Source organism: Haliotis asinina, chromosome 7, assembly GCF_037392515.1.
Source record: "Haliotis asinina isolate JCU_RB_2024 chromosome 7, JCU_Hal_asi_v2, whole genome shotgun sequence".
In the NCBI taxonomy this organism is placed as follows: Eukaryota; Metazoa; Mollusca; class Gastropoda; order Lepetellida; family Haliotidae; genus Haliotis; species Haliotis asinina.
The window spans coordinates 65,041,169-65,056,761 of record NC_090286.1 but is presented as its reverse complement, the minus strand read 5'-3'; the positions used below and the strand labels follow the sequence as shown (position 1 = coordinate 65,056,761).

General features: G+C 42.0%; 1 protein-coding gene and 1 pseudogene across 1 annotated transcript in view; one reads left to right on the top strand and one right to left on the bottom strand.

The window, feature by feature from the left end:
- LOC137292128 (uncharacterized) overlaps positions 1-13,021 on the top strand; it is a 33,775-nt pseudogene extending 20,754 nt beyond the window's left edge.
- Positions 1-15,593, bottom strand: part of LOC137290580 (large ribosomal subunit protein uL13m-like) — a 421,196-nt gene that overhangs the window by 214,238 nt on the left and 191,365 nt on the right. The window lies entirely within an intron of this gene.

The window sequence follows — 15,593 nt, the reverse complement described above, 5'->3', positions numbered from 1 at the left end:
GTTTAACTCAACAATATTTTCCGCTTCACGTGTAAATCTAACTTATCACCCTTCCGAATTTACAATTTATAGCAATTTTATGACTAAAAGTTTTCCTAGAACGGCAAATCAGCACTTTATCGGAAATTCTTGACATTGCTGCACGTAGCGCTGTGAGCAGTGTTATAACAGCCCAAGTTACACGGCACATGCAGCTATTATTCCGGTTCATATGAAAGTAATCAGTCTGCTCATTTGACCTGAGTGATTCGAGAATTCCAACCCAAGCAACAAGTATAAGGAGACAATTAATCGGCTGGCCCAGCGCTCTGAATGTGTACCACGTGACGTCCCGGAAGCTACGCACATCCTCCATAAACACGTGTAATATATTGCCAGCACTTTCGCTGGAATTTACTCGTGGCAAAGCCTCGCCTGTAACTTAAATGGAAAAAGAAAGATTTCATATTTACTACTAGGCAGGACGCGGAGTTTATTGATTGCTGTGGACCAGTTGTATGGAATGTCGTTTTGATAACATGTTGAATAAAACATAGCAGCTTGTCGCAGACTTCCACTACCATAGCAGTGTGCCACAGACTTTCACTACCAATGTGGAGATGAAATTCTATCACAAAGTGTTGGTATCTTTGGAGGTTACGTCCCACGCATGTTTTATGACAATGCATGTTAATAAAAGAGCCATTCAAATCTTCAGCGCACGTGTGGGTTAAAGTACAGTATACCGCGAGTGGTAGCACGTGTGGGTTAAACTTAAAATACAGTATATCTCGAGTGTTAGTTATCAAGACGTCGCTAACACTCCATACAAGCTGACAAATAATTCTAGCCCAGTTTAGTTTGTACTCGAAAAGAGTTTGAACTATTCACGAACTTACTTAGTTGCATGGCTGGTTGGTGTAAAGTGCATTGGATGAAGACACACAATCGTATGTAAATAAAACAATTACTTGATATATATTCAAATGTTGTCTCTACATAGCAAACATGGACTATCTCTACATAGCAGACCTATGCTGTCTCTACATAGCAGACATAAACTGTCTCCACATAGCAGACATAAACTCTCTCTACATTGCAGACGCATACTGTCTCTACATAGCAGACATAAACTGTCTCTACATAGCAGACAAATACTCTCTCTACATAGCAGACGCATACTGTCTCTACATAGCAGACATAAACTGTCTCTACATAGCAGACATAAACTGTCTCTACATAGCAGACGCATACTGTCTCTACATAGCAGACATAAACTGTCTCTACATAGCAGACAAATACTCTCTCTACATAGCACACATATGCTGTCTCTACATAGCAGACATAAACTGTCTCTACATAGCAGACATAAACTGTCTCTACATAGCAGACGCATACTGTCTCTACATAGCAGACATAAACTGTCTCTACATAGCAGACAAATACTCTCTCTACATAGCACACATATGCTGTCTCTACATAGCAGACATGGACTATCTCTACATAGCAGACCTATGCTGTCTCTACATAGCAGACATAAACTGTCTCTACATAGCAGACATAAACTGTCTCTACATAGCAGACATAAACTGTCTCTACATAGCAGACGCATACTGTCTCTACATAGCAGACATAAACTGTCTCTACATAGCAGACATAAACTGTCTCTACATAGCAGACATAAACTGTCTCTACATAGCAGAAACCTACTGTCTCTACATAGCAGACAAATACTCTCTCTACATAGCACACATATGCTGTCTCTACATAGCAGACATGGACTATTCCTACATAGCAGACCTATGCTGTCTCTACATAGCAGAAAAATACTCTCTCTACATAGCACACATATGCTGTCTCTACATAGCAAACATGGACTATCTCTACATAGCAGACCTATGCTGTCTCTACATACCAGACATAAACTGTCTCTACATAGCAGACATAAACTGTCTCTACATTGCAGACATAAACTGTCTCTACATAGCAGACATAAACTGTCTCTACATAGAGGACAAATACTCTCTCTACATAGCACACATATGCTGTCTCTACATAGCAGACATGGACTATCTCTACATAGCAGACCTATGCTGTCTCTACATAGCAGACGTAAACTGTCTCTACATAGCAGACATAAACTATCTCTACATAGCAGACAAATACTCTCTCTACATAGCAGACATAAACTGTCTCTACATAGCAGACATAAACTGTCTCTACATAGCAGACATAAACTGTCTCTACATAGCAGACATAAACTGTCTCTACATTGCAGACATAAACTGTCTCTACATAGCAGACATAAACTGTCTCTACACAGCAGACAAATACTCTCTCTACATAGCACACATATGCTGTCTCTACATAGCAGACATAAACTGTCTCTACATAGCAGACTTAAACTGTCTCTACATAGCAGACAAAAACTGTCTCTACATAGCAGACGCATACTGTCTCTACATAGCAGACATAAACTGTCTCTACATAGCAGACAAATACTCTCTCTACATAGCACACATATGCTGTCTCTACATAGCAGACATGGACTATCTCTACATAGCAGACCTATGCTGTCTCTACATAGTAGACATAAACTATCTCTACATAGCAGACATAAACTGTCTCTACATAGCAGACGCATACTGTCTCTACATAGCAGACATAAACTGTCTCTACATAGCAGACATAAACTGTCTCTACATAGCAGACATAAACTGTCTCTACATAGCAGACGCATACTGTCTCTACATAGCAGACATAAACTGTCTCTACATAGCAGACAAATACTCTCTCTACATAGCACACATATGCTGTCTCTACATAGCAAACATGGACTATCTCTACATAGCAGACCTATGCTGTCTCTACATAACAGACATAAACTGTCTCTACATAGCAGACATAAACTGTCTCTACATTGCAGACATAAACTGTCTCTACATAGCAGACACAAACTGTCTCTACATAGCAGACAAATACTCTCTCTACATAGCACACATATGCTGTCTCTACATAGCAGACATAAACTGTCTCTACATAGCAGACATATACTGTCTCTACGTAGCAGACACATACTGTCTCTACATAGTAGACGTACACCATCTCTACATAGTAGACATACACTGTCTCTACATGGCAGACATATACTATCTCTACATAGGAGACACATAATGTCTCTACATAGCAGACGTAAACTGTCTCTACACATAGCAGACACATACTCTCTCTACATAGCAGACGTAAACTGTCTCTACATAGCAGACACATACTGTCTGTACATAGTAGACGTACACTGTCTCTACATAGCAGACACATACTGTCTCTACATAGCAGACACATACTGTCTGTACATAGCAGACATATACTATCTCTACATAGCAGACGCATACTGTCTCTACATAGCAGACATATACTGTCTCTACATAGCAGACATATACTATCTCTACATAGTAGACGGACACCAACTCTACATAGCAGACATAAACTGTCTCTACATAGCAGACATATACTATCTCTACATAACAGACACATACTGTCTCTACATAGCAGACACATACTGTCTCTACATAGCAGACATATGCTGTCTCTACATAGCAGCCACATACTGTCTCTACATAGCAGACACATGCTGCCTCTACATAGCAGACCTATGCTGTCTCTACATAGCAGACATATACTGTCTCTACATAGCAGACATAAGCTGTCTCTACATTGCAGACACCTACTGTCTCTACATAGCAGACATAAACTGTCTCTACATAGCAGACATAAACTGTCTCTACATAGCAGACATAAACTGTCTCTACATAGCAGAAACCTACTGTCTCTACATAGCAGACATGTATTGTCTCTACGTAGCAGACACATACTCTCTCTACATAGCAAACATATGCTGTCTCTACATAGCAGACATAAACTGTCTCTACATTGCAGAAATAAACTGTCTCCACATAACAGACACCTACTGTCTCCACATAGCCGACATAAACTGTCTCTACATAGCAGACATAAACTGTCTCTACATAGCTGACATATATTGTCTCTACATAGGAGACACATACTGTCTGTACATAGCAGACATATACTCTCTCTACATAGCAGACACATGATGTCTCTACATAGCAGACATAAACTGTCTCTACATGGCAGACATGTATTGTCTCTACATAGCAGACGGATGCTGTCTCTACATAGCAGACATATACTATCTCTACATTGCAGACACATGTTGTCTCTACATAGCAGACATGTGCTGTCTCTACATAGCAGACATAAACTGTGTCTACATGGCAGACATATATTGTCTCTACATAGCAGACGGATACTGTCTCTACATAGCAGACATATACTATCTCTACATTGCAGACACATGCTGTCTCTACATAGCAGACATATTCTGTCTCTACATAGTAGACGTACACCATCTCTACATAGCAGACACATAATGTCTCTACATAGCAGATACATACTGTCTCTACATAGCAGACATATATTTTCTCTACATAGCAGACACATAGTGTCTCTACATAGGAGACATGTACTATCTCTACATTGCAGACACATGTTGTCTCTACATAGGAGACATATGCTGTCTCTACATAGCAGACATAAACTGTCTCTACATGGCAGACATATTGTCTCTACATAGCAGACGGATACTGTCTCTACATAGCAGACATATACTATCTCTACATTGCAGACACATGCTGTCTCTACATAGCAGACATATTCTGTCTCTACATAGTAGACGTACACCATCTCTACATAGCAGACACATAATGTCTCTACATAGCAGATACATACTGTCTCTACATAGCAGACATATATTTTCTCTACATAGCAGACACATACTGTCTCTACATAGCAGACATATGCTGTCTCTACATAGCAGACATAAACTGTCTCTACATAGGAGACATATACTATCTCTACATAGCAGACATATATTTTCTCTACATAGCAGACACATACTGTCTCTACATAGCAGACATATGCTGTCTCTACATAGCAGACATAAACTGTCTCTACATAGCAGACATAAACTGTCTCTACATAGCAGACATATACTATCTCTACATAGCAGACACATAATGTCTCTACATAGCAGACACATACTGTCTCTACATAGCAGACATATACAGTGTCTACATAGCAGACATATACTGTCTCTACATAGCAGACATATGTTGTCTCTACATAGCAGACATACACTATCTCTACAAATCAGACATATACTCTCTCTACATTATAGCAAATATACACTGTCTCTACATAGCAGACATATATACTGTCTCTACATAGCAGACATACACGTCGCTACATAGCAGACATATAGACAAACGCTACCTCATTTCTCAAACCTATCACTGAGGAGTACAACTGTGATACACCCTGCTTTCAAAACTACACAATTAGACGACAGGCATCATAAGGCATGCAAGTGCGAGGTTACGATGCTCACCACAACATGTCAGGTTACAACATGGCGACACTACTACATATATACTACCGAAAGAAGAAATAAGGGAACTAATGAAATAAAAGCGAATTTGAAACTGCTTTAAATATCCACTAAATCAATTTTAGGCGTCAAGTTCAATATCTGATGTGTCCACCATGTTGGGCAACACATTCACGGCACCTTGATGGCATGCTGTTAATCAATATCCGGATGGTTGCCCGTGATATTGCCCGCCATTCCTCTTGGAGAGCTGCACCAAGCTGGGCCAGGTTGGCGGGTCCTGGGTCCCTGGCGTACACCCTTCGACCAAGAACGTCCCAGAGATGTTCAATTGGGGACAGGTCTGGGGACTTAGAGGGCCAGTCCAATGTCTGGATACCTTCTTGTCGGAGATAAGCGGAGACAATTCGGGCCCGATGTGGTCTGGCATTATCATCTTGGAATACAAAATTTCGGCCGATAACTCTAGCCAATGGAGCCACAACAGGACGCAATATTTGATCAACGTATCGCTGACCAGTCATGGCTCCGTTAATGATGACCAAATCTGATCGTCTGCCATGTGTAATCCCACCCCACACCATGACACTAGCACCTCCATATCGATCATGGTCAAGAATTGCTGCTCTGGCATATCGCTCCCCGCTCCGACGCCAACAACGTTTTCTGCCATCTGTGAATCGTAGGCAAAACCTTGACTCATCAGAGAACATGGTGTAACGCCAGTGGCGCATAGCCCGTCCCTGATGCTGCCTAGCCCATGCCAATCTTTGGCGCTTATGGTGAGCTGAAAGGGTGACACCCTTAAAAGGCCGTCTTGTTTTCAGACGAGCTTGATAGAGTCGGTTTTTAACGGTTGAGGTTGAAATGCGTCTTCCAGTGAGTGTGCGGAATTCTCTATTGATGGCAGGGGCCGATTTAAACCTATCGCTTAGAGCAATTAACGTAATGAGACGATCCTGTCGTGGTGTCCTTGATTTTGGTCTACCACGCCCAGGTCTCGTTGCAACCCCACCCGTATGACGGTACTTATCCCACAGGCGTGAAATTACACTTTTTGATTTACCCATCTGCCGGGCAACTTCACATAATGATGTCCCCCCCCTCTATCATCCCCACCATTCTCCATTTTGTTGCTTCACAGAGATACTGCCTCGGGCGCATTTCTGTCAGTAAGTGTCAATCTCTATTGCATTAGTGATTGCGACTTCTCCAGTACATTTACAGGAGTTAACGTCTGTATGCACGTGTAGCACGTGCGGAGCATGCATTATGCGAAATTCCATTGTCATTGGATGTTGCGTTTGGGAGATACGACACGATAACGGACCCTGTCACAGTCAAAGTCATCTACATTCAATTTCTTGGTTCCCTTATTTTCTGTCGGTAGTATATATCAATATACATGACGACGATACACATCGCCCATTACAGGCTTCCCTTCCATATCTCACTGACACACAGTCATACGACTGAAAAACTCATCAAAACAACGCCCACAATCGCACTGCTGAACACGTGCATCGCATCAGGTTTTTTCAATAATGCCACTGTGTTGATAAACTTATTGTGGAAGTTGTGACGGTAGAAAAGCCCCATTCTCAGCGTTGCATCGTGTATTCCCAAATACTTCAAAAACTGAGCAATTATATCAGACCCCGTTATAAAGTCAACCTGCCTGGTTTTCTGAGATACATGAAACTTCTGAAACATTAGGTGCCATGGTCCATCTTTACGTTCGATGCCTGAAAGTGCACAATTGTTTCGAAGCAAAACATTGTTTGCATTCATAACAATTGGAGGCACAGACATTAACCCCAGCCTCGCTTTCAGGAAAAGAGGTTGTGACGTCACGACATTTCCGGTCAACTCCGGAAGCGATGGCATTGGTTTCTTATGTTCGGGTGAAATTTGTTTCCAGTTTTCAAACAGCAACAAAAAAGCAAGGACCGCACCTTAGGGCAGGGAAATATAAGGACCCGGTGTATATTGAGATAAGACCCTATGAAAGTGATACCAGGTGTATGCTTTTTCATTGCTATTTATATCCGACTCAATGTATTTGTGAAAGGCTTGAGTCTGTGTGGGCAGAGAAGTGCCTGTGAGCAAGACCTTAGACACTTCCGTCCCAGTACTACCCTAGCAGCACACACTGACAACGTCGCTAGTACTAACCACTCTGTTGAGCATATAAGCCACAAATTTTTACTTTCACATTTTAATGTTTTGCAAATACACCTCATTGCGTTTCTTCACAGTTGAACTGATGGCACAGCGTGTACTAAACCAAGCCATAGGCGCACCAGTCGTGTTTTGCAGAGTACTATCATTGTGATTGCCTGTTGGGGTTTACCAGCATCAAGACAGGGATCGATGCTTTCCGCAAAGTGGTAACCTCTAATACACGCATCACCTAGGGCTTCCCCGTACGAAACTGTCAGGTCGTCAATAACTGGAGAATAGACCAAAATATTGGTTTTAAACCCACCCACTCACTCACTCACTTCGTGAACAACCGTCGGGAGATCGGTGTTAACACGGGGATGCAGTGTAGTTGTGAAGGCGTCGACAGACCCACGGCTTTGTTTCAAGTTATTGACCCTTTTCTACTCAAAGCATATTCACTCACTCACCACAATAATTCTAATCCACCTTCCTCTGGTCTTTTATCTTTACGTTGAAGCAGTGTAATAGCTTAGGTGTTTGTTCGGTTAAACATTTGCAGATTTCTAAATACGTGTTGTAGTGTACCCACTGACACATCAGCACTCGTTACACATTGTGCGTTGTCTGTACACAAATCACTTCAATATCTGTGTAAACATGCGGTTATTGTTTTTTCGCTGTAACATACATGACTTTTGTGGTTAATATGCATTAAGATGTCATTCTTTTTGAAATAACTAATCTTGTATCACAGTCTTTATTGAAAGCAAACACGAGTCTGTGTTTCTGATTAACTTCATGGCTCTATGGTGAACCCGTTCTTGGAACAGGTCACCGCTACAGACTTTTGACAAGTTGGAATCATATGCTTGTCTTTACCACATGTGTTGTCATAGACTGGCCCGTATGAGCCACAGAAGCCCCTTAAGATTTAAAGTCAACAAGTCAGAAACTAATGCAAGCATAATTTGCGTCAATCGCCTCACATTTCATCACCGTTGTAGAGTGTTGCATTATAAGTGTTAAATGTCCTTGCTGACCAGATGTTTCCAATGGGGCCCTGGCTGTGACAAGTCAAGTTGCATCAATCACCACTGGGTACAGCACGGGGGCATGGCGGTGTGCCCGGACAGAAATCATTACAATGTGCTCCACAACTTGTTTAAAGTTATATGCAGAAGAATTCTCACACCCAAGTAACCCATTATTAACGTGTGAGAGAAATGGGTATGGAATCTGATGACTCAGCATCTGTCTGCTACGACTTACACCGACAAGTGTATTGCAATCCTCTCCATATATGGGGCACGTTCGTTGTCCACTACGGGTCCGCTAATAATGTTATATTTTGTTTTGTCATGAAAACATGAGTTAACTCAACAGAAGTCATCTGACAGCTTGTCATTTGTTAGTTTCTCCTCGTGGCAATATTAGATGCAGGTGTTACCAGACACATGGCGGGAAGTGTAGAGTATGTGAGTTCGTAATCTAGCATTTTTGAATTTTGCTATGAGAAAGCATGCACCATGGAGGCAAGGTGACGAGTGCACTTGTTTAATTGTTTGCTTCTGTTTGTTTGCATACATGCGAGGTCACACATCTATACCATTGTGTGCAAACCGTGCAAATAAACAGTTATACGAGACCTGAATGATGTATGTCAAGCACGTGCACCACGCAGGCACACAGTGTATACAACCGTCATCATTTGAATACAGAAATTTAACTGAATCGGCACTTTCCTGAAGCGTTGAGATCAACACAATATGAACAGGTTTGTGTGGAGTCGGGCACCTGTTGTGCTTTTATATGTACTGTTCAACTTACCGTAGGCAGCTAACTGATGTTGTGATGGGACCGACTCACTATAGGTAACTGGTGATAAACCGTCAGTAACCAGATGTAAGGGACATTTTGTTTGTTGTTTGAATGTGACAGCAGTCTGTAAACAACTGAATCGGAACCATTAGCATAGATCTACGCAACTGGGACGTGGGTAGTAATGAAGTGACGTAGGGAGTAATGAAGTGACGTAGGGAGTAATGAAGTGATGTAGGGAGTAATGAAGTGATGTAGGAAGTACTGAAATGATGTACGGAGTACTGAAATGATGTAGGGAGTACTCAAATAATGTAGGGAGTAATGAAGTGATGTAGGGAGTACAGAAATGATGTACGGAGTACTGAAATGATGTAGGGAGTAATGAAGTGATGTAGGAAGTACAGAAATGATGTACGGAGTACTGAAATGATGTAGGGGGTACTGAAATGATGTAGGGAGTAATGAAGTGACGTAGGGAGTAATGAAGTGATGTAGGGAGTACTGAAATGATGTAGGGAGTAATGAAGTGATGTAGGAAGTACTGAAATGATGTAGGGAATAAAAGAGTGATTTCCGAAATTAGCGTTATATAAATGCTATCCATTATTATTAATATTGTTATTAAAATGATGTAGGAAGTAATGAGATGATGGAGTGAGTACTCAAATGATGTAGTTAGTAACAAAGTGATGTAGGGAGTAATGAAATGATGTAGGAAGTACAGAAATGATGTAGACGTGTAAAGACTGACATTCTGCACGTGATGTAATGATGTGTGGAAGCTGATAAACTGTGCGTGATGAAGTGATGTGTGGAAAGTGATGAACTGTATGTGATGAAGTGATGTGTGGAAACTGATGTACTGTACATGATGGGGTAATGTGTCCAAACTGATGAACTGTACATGACAAAGTGATGTGATATACTGTTCGTGATGAAGTGATGTTTGGAGTTGGACATTCTTAGAGCAATGAAGTGATGTATGCATGTACTGTAGTTTCACTACCGTGTATATGAACTTCAAAGTTCTGCAATATATTTTTTTCTCTCGTTTGTGTTGAGCCATGCACCTTATCTTGTCTGGTCAGTACAATGGAGTATAGCTCACAGTCACTATAAGGGTTGTGTCTCGTCACTACAATGGAGTCTGCTGATTGTCTGCAGATTGGCACATCTGTTTCCAACAGATTCAAAAAGCGACGACACCTACCATCTTAATCTTACAGCTACAGTCAAAATATGTCATGACATCAATCCCCTTCATATGATACCTTAGAAAGAGTCCTCGTCATAACAAGCCATGTTTGGCTGAATCAAAGCTTAGTTCCATTGTAAAGAGAGCCAGTAGTTTGGGGCTGGGCTTGAAGTCGGCGAGACGTTTCCTTGTAGTCGAGGAATCAAAGCTCACCTAGACCTGTGTCACCCCCCTGGGACGCCGTGGAGGATGCTGTAAACAGCGGGGTTTGGCAATGGGAGAGCTGTCCAACTGTGAGTGCTGGAACATATTTTTCGTGGGGAGCGGTTTGGAGACAACAATCCCACCTCACGTGATACTCGGGACGTGGAGATGGATTTTTGTCTTCTGTTTTCGCTGTGACTCCAAACACCAATGCCGAAGTCGCTAGTTTCCAGTACTCAGACAAACGTTGTGGCCTCGGAGTAGATAATCCACATAACATCATTAATCTTTCTCCTGAAACTCAGTCATCGTCTGTCGGATTGGAATTCATTGTTTATCCCCGTCTTGCTGTCCTGTCATGTCCATTCTTAAATCGGCGTCTGTCCACAAGGAGCACAGTGTCCATTCCCTACTAAGTGTTTGTCCACACGGAGCACACTATCTACCCCGAACTTGGCGTCTGTCCACATGGAGCACACTATCTACCCCGAACTCGTCATCTGTCCACATGGAGCACACTATCTACTCCGAACTCGGCGTCTGTCCACATGGAGCACACTATCTACCCCGAACTCGGCGTCTGTCCACACGGAACACACCGTACACCTTAAACTCGGTGTCGGTCCACCCGATACATTAATACATTATGTCCACCTAATGATTTACACCTGAGGGACAGGCTTCTCATAAATGCCGTTTCGTTCGGTATATTGCTCAACTGTGGTGCATTGGCCACACATGAACTATAGTCAGTACCTGTACTGTCTTAATGTTTGAGGACATTTCACTCACAGGACATTTAGAAGTAAAAGAACGACAGTAAATATCCTTATATGAAGATGACAGTGTATGAACAAGATAAACAAACAAATTGGTTAAGCCACATAATCACACGTTACTTTCAGATACGAATTATTTTTAGAAGGCGTATATCTGTTGGACATAGATGCACATAAAGTCTGAGACACCTTGAGACATACAGAATTAAGTGGAAGAGTGGGGAAGAAGGGGGGAGGGGGTGGGATCAGAAAGTTACAGCGTAACATATAGACGCGTAAACACATGGGATGAAATGAAACACATCTAGGTCAAATGGCTTTGTAGAACCGGTGAAGCCCAACCACGTGGGTGAGTAGAGCTGATGAAGGCCAACCACGTGGGTATGTAGAACAAATGAAGGCCAACCACGTTTGTATGTAGAACAAATGAAGGCCAACCATGTGGGTATGTAGAACAAATGAAGGCCACCCACGTGGGTATGTAGAACAGATGAAGGTCTACCATGTGGGTATGTAGAACAGATGAAGCCTATCTAAGTGGATATGTAGAACTGATGGGGCCCAACCATGTGGGTATAAAGACCTTTCGAAGCAAAACTACGTGTGTTTGAAGAACAGTTGAAGGCCAACCATGTGGGTATGTATCACAGATGAAGCCTATCCAAGTGGATATGTAGAACTGATGGGGCCCAACCATGTGGGTATAAAGAACATTCGAAGCAAAACTACGTGTGTATGCAGAACAGATGAAGCCAAACCATGTGGGTATGTAGAACAGATAAAGCCCAACCATGTAGAACAGGTGAAGCCTATCCAAGTGGATATGTAGAACGGAAGAAGCCCAACCATGTGGGTAGGTAGAACAGATGAATCCTAACTACCTTGGCACGTAGGTACGTAGGCATGTAGAACCGATGAAACGGGAGATGACTACTTTATCTTTGCCTTTCCAAACATTGAAGGCACCTTTAACACGCAACACATTTATTAAAATCTCACGTAATGTTGCCAATGAAGGACTACCAAGTTCAGTGGATGGCCAATCTCTATATAACAGTGAGTGCACTCATTAAAGTGCTTCAATAAAGAAGCTGACAGTTCATAGATCTCCGTTTTTCTTCAGGTATGCTTCTAAAATGCCTCTCAAAGAAGTTATTGTTATTGATGCTGCATCTTCTATACGCTGCTAGAAAAGTTACAAAAACAGCAACAACAACAACAGCGTATGATCATTATAATATTATGATCCCGCGTGGTCAGATGTTCAACCATGGCACGTACCGTGGTCTCACGTTTGTTTACTGCACTTATTGTGTTTTGTTCTTCTCAGTGAAGGTTGTCCCACGTTTGGTTAGTGCAAGGCTGAAGTTCACTGACGAAGGCCAATGGGCGTTGGCATCTAAAGTTGAATGAAGATCCCGTAACACCGACTTAATGAAACAAAGACTTCCATGTCATGCTAGTGTCCCCGTGGTGAACGACTGCTACCTGACAAGAGGGGTCGGCGTCTTTTGATGCACTAGGAAAACTCTTCTTGCTATCGATTGCTCTGGTTTGGGTGTTTGCGACAGCTTACTGGATGAAACACTGTACAAACACCCCGGCTCCACTTTAAACTCCAGCTTTCAGAAGCATACTGTCCATTGCGCATGTGCGGTTGTTTTTTTCCTGTCCGCGGCCTGCTGTATGTGTGTATGTATGTATCGCCGTGACCACCTCCCTCCCCTTTGCCGTCAATATAACACGGAGCGCCGGCTGCAGGCAGGGGTGAGTGACTATCTTTTTCACGTATTGCACTTCTTAAAACATCTTGAATCACATTCACATTCATAAAATCTTAAAACATACTGGCAAATTACGAAATGTTTTTCTCATGGTCAGGTATGAGAAAAACGTATAAAAGTGAATCATTTATGCAAATTATAGCAAAACGCTTTATATGGTTGTTTGTACCGCTTGTACATTCGTAACATATGTTTTGTTTACACCTGGCAACAGGGAGGTGTTTCTTGACAAGTGGCAATTTGTCTGAAGATGTTATATAACGCTATGTTATTCATTTCTTCTCTCACCCCATGTAAAATGTGTGACACACGCGTCCCCCGAACATGGCCGGTGGAGGCTGTAGCCAGGGGTCGGATAGTGCATGGCCGTCCAATAGTTTCTCCATCATTCAATGACGCCCTCTAGGCTCACCGAACCACCCCTGTCATCGTTTCCTTGTTGTAGTCATCATTGTGACCACCTAAAGGGGTCACCGCACATTCCGAAACCTCATCACAAACGCACACCATCGTACTCCACTATAATCTACCCTCAAATGCTTCACACCTTTCCAGAATGATACCAGTGCACTTAACAGAGCGTATACCTGTAAACTATTGTCATGTTATTCACGTTGGCTGAGCAACTCTCTTATACTGACATATGATACCGAAGAAAAGTTACTGTTGAAGGTTTAAGGACAAATCGTGTAATTATTTCTACTACACTAAGGTTCACGATCTCACAACTGTAAGATGTTATTATCGTTAGTCTTGTCGATATACATAGCTCTCCGATGTCAAGGCTTCACTCTCCAGGAGTATGACTTTGTTCTGTATATGGCCACATGAATCATAGAAAGGATAACAGCTTTTTGTTGTGTGAATGATTCACCTGATCATGGGCAAGAGTCGGAAGCGTTGGAAAATACAATAGAGAAAGTGTTAGCCATATAAGGTTTCATCAATGAGCTTTCATCTTTCAAATGTCAGTTTAGTTCTTCTGGAAATATGCATACAGCTTAACTTTAGTATTGCCGGCGTGGACGTTTGGATGCGGTGACGGGGTGGATGTAACGGTTTACATTAACGCCAACCCACCCGGTTTTACCCATACATCGGCATGGCGTATTTGTAGGTCTGTATCTGTACCTGTGTGATAACAAAACCTGTAACGACGAATAACGCTTGATGTAAAGTATCTTTGTTCAAGAAATGAAATTCGGGTATTTACCTTTCCGAATAGTCACGCAATTACCTTATGTCACGTATTTACCATTCAGAATAGTCAGGCATATATCACACAGAATAGACATGTATTTACCATACAGAATACAATCAAACATCTACTGTGTGAAATACAAGCATTTACTGTATGAAAATACAATCAAACATTTGCTTTGTGAAATGCAATCAAGTGTACTGTGTGAAAATTCAATCAAGCATTCACTATGTGAAGTGCAACATTTACAGTGTGAAGATACAGCCATACATTTGCTTTGTGAAATGCAGTCAAACGTTAGGAGTGTGGAATCACAGTCAAACATTTACGGTGTGAAAATACAATCTGTCTTTCATGTTGTGAAGTAGTGTCGTCTTGCAATGTTGGTGTGAGACAGACAGACTTCATGTCCAAACACTCGTATACAGGTACTGTCTTTTCGGGAGAAGATCGCCATTTTTACCTATTTTCAGTAGCGGACGCCGTTTGTGTGTGTTATGTGTGTTGGGTATACTCGTGTGTGTATGTATGTATATCCATGTGCAAATGTACAGACAGATATAAATAGATGTATGTGAATGTGGTTTTACAGTGATGCATTCCGGAGATGCCGTGATTGCGTTTCATATAGAGGAACTGCTGGCCGGCCTGGATGTCCTAATCCTTCTACTTACAGCGAAATCTAGGGATATATGGGCACCCTCACCCCGCGGGAATACCACAAAGGATTAGCAGGGCTTGAGTACACTCAGATACACCTGCCTCGTGGTGATACACTACAGGGCAACTGTACCTGTACTACATACATTGCGAGGTGAATGTGAAGTGAATGTGAAGTGAATGCTTGAAAGCAGTGAATAACCCCATGTGAAAGTACATGTAGATAACGTATGGAACGAGCTAGGCGACGAGGGTATAACTGGTAATATCACTGACGGAAACAACATGGAGACCACAGAGAACGGTTGAACCCACGGCAGTCGGTGATAAATCTTTCAGG